We start from the raw sequence: 8,285 nt of genomic DNA on the forward strand, positions 1-8,285 counted from the left end.
GTCCCGCACACCTGGGATCCTCTGCCAGTTCCTTCATGCATGAGGCTCCTTCAAGCTTGGGGAGAGTGGTCTAAAGCGTACCTATGGCTGGTTGCAGAGGTCTGCAGCTGCCGGAGCTCTGCTTGGGGTGGTGAGGGAACCTCACCAACAAGGGCAAAGGGCCCTCAGTGAGGAAAGCCAGATGCGGGGTCAGGAGACTGTCATTTTAGACATATTTGGAATTAATTTTAGATCGAAAAGTACACATCATTCAAACTGCTGTATATGCTTAGCAATAAATTATTATACACTTCTTCAATGACCTAAGAAAACCCCCTCTGCTCAGAGAACTCGATTTTTAATTACAGGTGTGCTTTGCCCATGTGGAACGACTGAGAATCACTATGAGTAGATAAAAAACTCACTATACACACAAAGATGCACACAGGTTACTTTGAGACATCTGTTTTGTTAATGTTTGTTGGCCATTAAACTTCACTGAGACCCTTTTTTCTGTCCTTTGCAGGAGCCTCATGAATCTCACCTTCCGTTCAAGTTGAACTTGTAATAAGGTGGAATTAAATCATCAATATGCTTCTCACCTCTTCCTTCAGGAGAAAAATCCTACTTACATTCAAGGTGGTCAAAGTGCAGACAATGCCATCCACCTTTTTCTGGAGATGTACACGGGACCGAGGTGAGAACAGCAAAAGGCTCTATTTTAATGGTCTTAATGAAGGTTTCAGGGAAGGGCATTAAACAAGACTGATTCACCATCTTCCAAAAGAAATAATGTGCACAGCTGACGCCCTGGGTATGGTAAAAGAGAATATGGTAAAAACCATACTTTTTCTTCTGGGACATTAAGGTTCTAAATCTATAGCTTCAAGCTGCTTTGAAATACCTACCTTGATTAGGAATCACCGTCTGCCATAGGAGTGAGTAAGGACAACACTCAAAAAAATCAGAAGAGAAAAATAGGGAAAAAAAACAACTCTTATACTCAGTTTGGCAACACATGTACTAAAATTGAAATGATAGAGAGATTAGCATGGTCCTTGAACAGAGATGACATGCAAACTTGTAAAGTGTTCCACATTTTTGTTGCAAGAAGAATTAACAGGGCTACATTAATCTAAGACAAGCCCCACAAGTACTCCAAATTTCGACATAAAGTTAGCACAAATCCCCATCACAATGATCTCTCTCAATGTCAATGGACTAAATGCAGCAATTCAAAGGCAGAGGATGGCAGGATGAATTAGAAAACTGAACCCAACATTCTGCTGCCTGCAAGAAACACATCTGAATAATCAAAGAACACATGGGCTCAAATTCAAAGGCTGGGAAACCAATTCTTCGAGTAAAGAACACCTCCAAATATCTGGAGTGGCCATACTAGTATCAGACCACATGGACTTCAGGCTAAAGGTTATAAGAGACAGTGTAGGTCATTTCTTAATGATCATGGTATCTGTACATCAGAAAAAACTCACCCTCCTCAATGTATATGCTCCTAATGACAGACCAGCAAAATATGTAAAAACAAGTTCTAACAGACTTAAAGAAAAACATTGATAGCAACACAATACTAGATGGAGATTTGAAAGTACTTTCTCACTTCTCAATATATTAAACAGACAAAAACTCAGCAAGAAAATATTTTATTTGAGGGAAGTAGTGAACAACCATTGGCTTAGAATAGAAATCAAAGAGGAAATAAAAAGATTCCAGAAACAAATGAGAATGAGGAGCTACCAGAACTTGTGGGGCACAGCAAAAGCAGTGTTAAGAGAAACGTTTTTAGCTCTGCGAAATTCATCAGGAAGAAAGAAAGGGCCTACAAAAATAACTTACAGTTCAAGATTTTGGAAAATGACCAATTAAAGGAGTCCAAGCTAGGCAGGAGGAAGGAAATAATAAACCCTGGAGCAAAAATCAATGAGCTAGAATCCCAAAATACAATCCAGAAGACCAACAAAAAGCAAGACATGGTTCTTTGAGAAAATAAATAAGATCAATAAACCATAAGCAAGACTCACAAATAAACAAAGAGAACGAATCCTAATAAACGAATCAGAAATGCAAAGGGGGACATCATAATAGAAACTACAGAAATCCAGAGGATCATCAGTGATTATTTTGAGAATCTTTACAGCAGGAAATGAGAGAATCTTGAATAAATGGATAAATTACTGGATTCCAATTACCTCCCAAGGCTGAACCAAGAAGATTTCGAATATGATAGCACAGCGGTAGGGTGTTTGCCTTGCACGTAGCCAACATGACCGACCCGAATTCAATTCCTCCGCCCCTCTCGAGAGCCCGGCAAGCTACGAGAGAGTATCTCTCCCGCAGGGCAGAGCCTGGCAAGCTCCCCGTGACGTATTTGATATGCCAAACACAGTAACAAAAAAGTCTCCAATGGAGACGTTACTGGGCCCGCTCGAGCAAATCGATGAACAAAGGGAGGGCCTTTACCTTTTACCTTTATCACTACCAAGCAAATTGAAATGATAATAAAAAGTATCCCCTAAAACAGGAGCCCAGGCCCAAATGGATTCACTAATGAAATATTTCAAACCTTTAAAGAGGACCTGATGCCAACATTTTTTAAGATTTTCCAGGAAGTTAAAGAAACAAAAATACTACCAAACAGTTTCTATGAGGCAAAGTTCATCCTGATACTCAGATCAGACAGAGAAACCACAAAAAAAAAGATAATTACAGATATTTCCTTGATAAATACAGATGCAAAGATCCTTAAGAAAATAACAGCAAAAAAAATCCAGAAACTCAACAAATGATCACACACTAAGACCAAGTAGGTTTATCTTGGGATGCAAGGATGACTTAACATTCTCAAGTCAATCAACAGAATACACCATCTCAATAAAATAAAGATAAAAGTCATATGATCATATCAATAGATGTAGATAAAGCATTTGATGAGATCCAGCACCCATTCATGATGAAAAACTCTCAACAAAATGGGAGTTGAAAGTACTTTCCTCAATATAGTCAAAGCAAACTATCACAAACCCACAGCAAGCATTATTCTCAACGGGGAAAAACTAAAGGCTTGGGTCAGAAATCAATGAGCTAGAATCCCAAAATACAATCAGGCACAAACCAAGTTACCGACTCTCACCACTCCTATTCAGCATAGTACTTGAAGTACTTGCCATATGATTTGGTAAGAAAAAGATATCAAGGGCATCCAGATAAAAAAGGAAAAACTCAAGCTTTTACTATTTGCTAAATCAATATCCATTAGTCCATGGCTTTCCGGTATACTAATAATGAAAGAGAAAAAAGAGATAGGAGAAGAACAATCCCATTCACAATAATACATCAGAAAATCAAGTACATTAGAAACAGCTAAGAAGGTTAAGGATCTATACCAAAAAAAAAAAAAAACCCTACAAACACCACTTCAAGAAATAAAAGAGGATATGAGGAACTGGAATCACATCCCATGCTCATGGATTGAGAGGATTAACACTGTCAAAATAGCAATACACCCCAAAGCGCTATTAAGATTCAATGCGCTTCATATAAGTATACCAATAACATTTTTCAAAGAAACAGATTAAAAATTCTTGAAATTCATAAACAACAATAAACTCCCATGAATAGCTAAACCAATCTTTCGAAAAAGAAGATGGGATCACCTTCCCCAACTTCAAATCCTAGGACAAAGTCGTAGTAATCAAAAAAGCATGGTATTCAGATAAAGACAGGGCTCAGATCAATGGAATGTCGTCAAATATCCTGACGCTGACCCTCAGATTATTATTACCTAATCATTCATAAAGGCTCAAGAACTATGAAGTTGAGCAAGGAAGTCTCTTCAGCAACTGGTGCTGGGCAAACTGGACAGTAACATGCAAAAAAGATGAAGTCAGACCTATTTATAGTGCCAGGAACAAAGTCAGATCAAATGAATTAAAGACCTCAATATGATACCTGAATTCTTAAGATATATGGAGAAAAATGTGGGAAGATCCCTCCATGACATTAAAGCTAAGGGAAACTTCTAGAATGAAACACCATTGACCAAGGAAGAGGAAGTGAAGATAAACAAATGAGACTACATTAAACTAAGAAATTTCTGCAACTCAGAAAAAATGGTGACCATGATAAAAAGACAGCCCACATAATGGAGAAAAATTATTTATGCAATACCCATAAAATTAACCTCAAAATTCTGACTGCTGTATCATTAAATATACTAAATAATTCCTGTGACTTTTATTCTTCTTCACATATATTTACTCTAAAATATTTTAGATTTCCTTTTAAACCACAGGTAAAAATGTAAAATTATAACTTTTCTTAAAAGCTAAAAATAACCCCTATACTTTGCCAGGTGAGACCCAAAAAACAAAACAGCAAACAAGCAAGCAAGAAAGAAAGAAATTAAAAATTAAAAATAATGCTCGTTGCAGTGCTAAGGATCAAACGCAGATCATTATACAATGGAAGGCAAATGTTCTATCACTGAGTTATATCCCTGTTCTTAAACATTTAAAAAGGTCTTATTTGATGTTTCATTGCATTTTCTTTTTTAAAAAATGCTTTTCTTAGTAGACCTGGTCGCCACTGTACCTCCTACTTGTTGACCTTTGTATATTTTACCTCTAAGATTCAGCTGGCACCTTATTCTTCCTATATCCATGCTCTCATTTGACAAACTTTCCAAGATCATGTCTGACTTGCTTTAACTTGACATAAAATGGACACCTTATTTTCTGTATGCTCTCACGCTACAGGTGATGAGATTTTCGACCCTGGAGAAGCATTTTCTGGGGAGCTTTCTGACTGTTTCTACTTGACTTCAAAGTATCTAAAGGTAAGGAATCATCTTTTTTTTTTTTGCATTTATGGGTCACACCTGGCGATGCACAGGGGTTACTCCTGGCTCTGTACTCAGGAATTACTCCTCACGGTGCTTGGGGGGACCATACAGGATGCTGGGAATCTAACCTGGGTAGGCCGTGTGCAAGGCAAATGCCCTACCTGCTGTACTATTGCTCCAGCTCCCCCCTCCCCATAATTCATCATCTTGAGGGCCTCAGATTTCTACCTTCCATTTAGAAACTTCATCTTTACATTGACACAGTAAATTGAAACCACAGAACCATTGAAAGGCATGTTATAATGGTAGCAGCCATGAGCAAGCATTGATAACCCATAAGTTGGCATAAATGAATTCTTTCTCAGAGGCTTCAACTTCTGAGGATACCTTTCACAACCTCCTTTCTGTTACATATTCCTGGATCACAATCTACATCAGTCCATCAGTAAAAACTGTACACCCAAAAGCTAGTCTTCCAATGGGATCAGAATCCTTGATCCTTGTAACTTGCAATTTTTCATTCATGACTTGTTGACCTTGTTTCAGGCGGAGGCAACCAGAGCATAAACTCAATTTTCCAGTAGTTTCCACAGGAAATCCAAATACCTAAGAATGTTATCATTTCTGACAACACAGTTTAAAATTTTTTTGGAATCCCACGGAAAGCTACTATCATTAATGGTATAATATTACTATTCTCCAAAGTCCAGATCTTCCAAAAGAACTCTCTACCCTCCTCACTCCAATTGCAGACTCCAGTCTATGATGCTCCTGAAACTGCTTCTAATAGTTTCACTCAGGTTCTCCCCTAAAGTGCACAAGTTAAGTTCATACCACTCCAAGTTCTTATTCCTAAACTACTAGAGTCGGCTTGATTCTCAAGCTTGTGTTCTCCCTTGAGGAAATACCGTGCTTCCTTTCTCTATGTCTCTCTTTGCTTGCTTTGTTAAATGAGTTTTCTCTCTTGAACATATATTACTTTTCACACTACAACTCTGTCACAAGTTTCTAAGTGTTGTTTGAAAAATCTATTTTGCTTCATTGAACTAAAAATTTAAAAAACCAGAGTTTTGTTAAAACCAATATTTGTTTCTTTTAAACCGCAAATTTTGAGAATGAAAGGTGGTAAAGCAATGAAATACTACTCAGTTGTATGATGTGAAATGTTATTATTTGTAGAAAAATTGATAACATGAGGGTATTATGTTTAGTGACATAAATCAGGCATAGAAAGATAGGCATCCTACAAGTTCATGCATATGGGACATATAGAGAAAACAAATTAAAGGAATAAAATGAGACAGACAAACGTCTAAAACATATATATACTATGATTTATAATTCGATTAATAATGGTTTCTTATAAACATAATTCCAACATAACACTACTCATTCTCTCAAAAATTAACCTCTTCCTCTCTCCCAAACCCCCAAAATCCCTCCTCCCAATCCCCTGACTCAATTTTGTGGATCAATTCTCCACGACAGTGCATCTACCAGAAATAGGCAAGGCATTGTTACTGGCTATTCTAAGGATAATGGACAAGGCCCTGTGCTAGAAGTGGAGGTAAATGTTGTAGTTCTTACTGTTTGCCATGTGGTGTTGTTGATTTTTGGTTTTCTTTGTATTTGAAAGAGTTTCTGTATATATTGCACTTGAAAATAAGAGACCTAGGACAGAGTGATAGTACATTTCGTAAGGCACTGGCCCTGTGCACAGCTGACCTCAGTTTGATCTTTAGTATCATGTATGTTCTCCTAAGCACATTCAGCAGTGATCCGTAGCACAGACCCATGAATATTCCCTGAGCAGTACGGGCTATGACCCAGATTCAACCTGATCCAAACAAAAGCTTTTTTTAAAAAAAAATAGATATTTTTAAACTATTAAGTTCCATACTGTATTTGGTATATCAAATACATTACGGGGAGTTTGCCAGGCTTTGCTGTGCAGGCGAGATACTTTCGGTAGCTTGCTGGGCTCTCTGAGAGGGGTGGAGAAATCGAACTTGGGTCAGCCATGTTGGCTGCGTGCAAGGCAAACGCCCTACCGCTGTGCTATCGATCCAGAGCTTAGCATTGTAAAGTAGTCTAGTCTCAATTCATTTGCTTTCTTGAAAATATAATAGGAAGTTGATATCATGGAATAGGAGTTAGAATGAAGCACCACTTTATCATGAAATTTGTGCTGAAGTACAGATTCTAGGTTTGATGACTTAAGACAGGAGAACCGAAACCCAAGTGTATTCAGAACCTTGTTGCTCATTCATGGAAGGGAAAGTTAAAGTGATACTATCACAATAAGAGTTTTGAAATGTCTCGAGAACATACAAAAATATTAGTTTAAGACATGTATTTTATTTTAGTGTGGTTATTTTGGAGGACTGCTGAACTAGAACAGTGAAAAATGTGGCATTCCCTACCACAGAGGCTGGGTAGGATGGTGGGTATTGGAGATGGGAGGGAAACTGGGATCCGTCGTGGTGGAGAATGGGCACTGGTGGAGGGATGGGTACTTGAACATTGTATAACTGAAACATAAGCACAAAAATTTGTAAGTCTACGACTGTACCTCATGATGTATCACTTATAAAAATTTTTAACAAATGGAAAAACTAGGGAAAAATGTGGTATTCTTTTGTGTGCTCCCGAAGTTTCATTACATGAAACCTAGATGTCCATTATACTATCATATCTTCCAATCTCCTTTAGGAGCTCTTACGTTGAGTGTGAAAATAACATGCTGTAAAAAGAGTGAGAGGATTAAACATGAACTGATTTCTTTCAAGTTCATTTCATAAACTTAATAATCTCAGTGTATTTAACTTAAATACCACCTGTCTATGGACAGTTTTCCTCTTTTTTGACCTCAATTATTGATTTTTTTTCCCTTCTCTTAGTTTTACCTACCTTGATAACTCGATTCTGTGTTGGGTTGAGTAGACAGAGAGAAGTCGATTCCAGAAAAGGAGGCTGGTGTTTGGTTATTTGGGGGCTGAACCTCCTTCAGAACCGTAACCATTTCTCGCGATGAGTTGCTGTAAGTTTGGGGGGCAGAGCCCTTTTGTCCTGTGTATGACATGGAGTCATAGGACTGCAGGCCAGAACGGAGAGTTCCCAGAGTGCCTTGATGATAGTAATACACCTGGCTTCCTTCCTGGAATGGAAGTGACAGGCTTTTACTCTGATGTGGAACCTGAGATGGTGTTCTCTCAACAAGACTGGCAGAAAGTGATGGGTACACAGACACCATGTTGTTGGTATCTAGGATTTTCTCATAGCGAGCTGACATAGACATGGAAGAGACAGCAGAGTCTTGGTCAATGACAGTCACAGAAAAATCTTCCATGGAAGACTTCTCTTCAGCACTTCCTTCAATATCACATTCCAAAACAATTTGGAAGGAAGCAGCTGAGGTGGATATATGACTCTGGTGAAACACTCC

General features: G+C 38.1%; 1 pseudogene; it reads left to right on the forward strand.

The window, feature by feature from the left end:
- The first annotated feature begins 985 nt into the window (after nucleotides 1–985).
- On the forward strand, nucleotides 986–1,082 carry LOC130037028 (uncharacterized; annotated as a pseudogene).
- The last annotated feature ends 7,203 nt before the right edge of the window (nucleotides 1,083–8,285 follow it).

The sequence above is a fragment of the Sorex fumeus genome, unplaced genomic scaffold, assembly GCF_029834395.1.
Source record: "Sorex fumeus unplaced genomic scaffold, SorFum_2.1 ptg000070l, whole genome shotgun sequence".
Lineage (NCBI taxonomy): Eukaryota > Metazoa > Chordata > Mammalia > Eulipotyphla > Soricidae > Sorex > Sorex fumeus.